The sequence below is a fragment of the Triticum dicoccoides genome, chromosome 3A (genome assembly GCF_002162155.2).
Source record: "Triticum dicoccoides isolate Atlit2015 ecotype Zavitan chromosome 3A, WEW_v2.0, whole genome shotgun sequence".
Lineage (NCBI taxonomy): Eukaryota > Viridiplantae > Streptophyta > Magnoliopsida > Poales > Poaceae > Triticum > Triticum dicoccoides.
This window is the reverse complement of record NC_041384.1, coordinates 53,130,222-53,130,582: the sequence shown is the minus strand read 5'-3', so window position 1 is coordinate 53,130,582 and position 361 is coordinate 53,130,222.

Here is a 361-nt window from a genome sequence, read left to right as displayed (position 1 = left end):
GAGCCCCGACCACGACCTCGACGCCGCCTGCCCCTCCCTCATTGTAGGCACCCGAGGTGAGCATGCCTGCTCCTCCCTCTCCCCTACCTCTGCCTAGGGTTTCTACCTCCATCAAATTAGTTAGGGTAATTAGGGCAGTAGTTCTTAGGTACTAATTAGTTAGTAAGAACTAGGTACTAATTAGGCACTAGAATATTTTTATTTGTAGTAAGTTTATTTTTAGTAAGAACTAGTTGAATTAATAGAACTAGTTAGTAAGAACTTGTTGCTATTTTTTTAGTTAAAGCAATTTTCCCGCATCGACATGGACGATGCCTATCCCGCATCCTCGTCGTCGAGTCGGCGGAGGACGACACCTGCT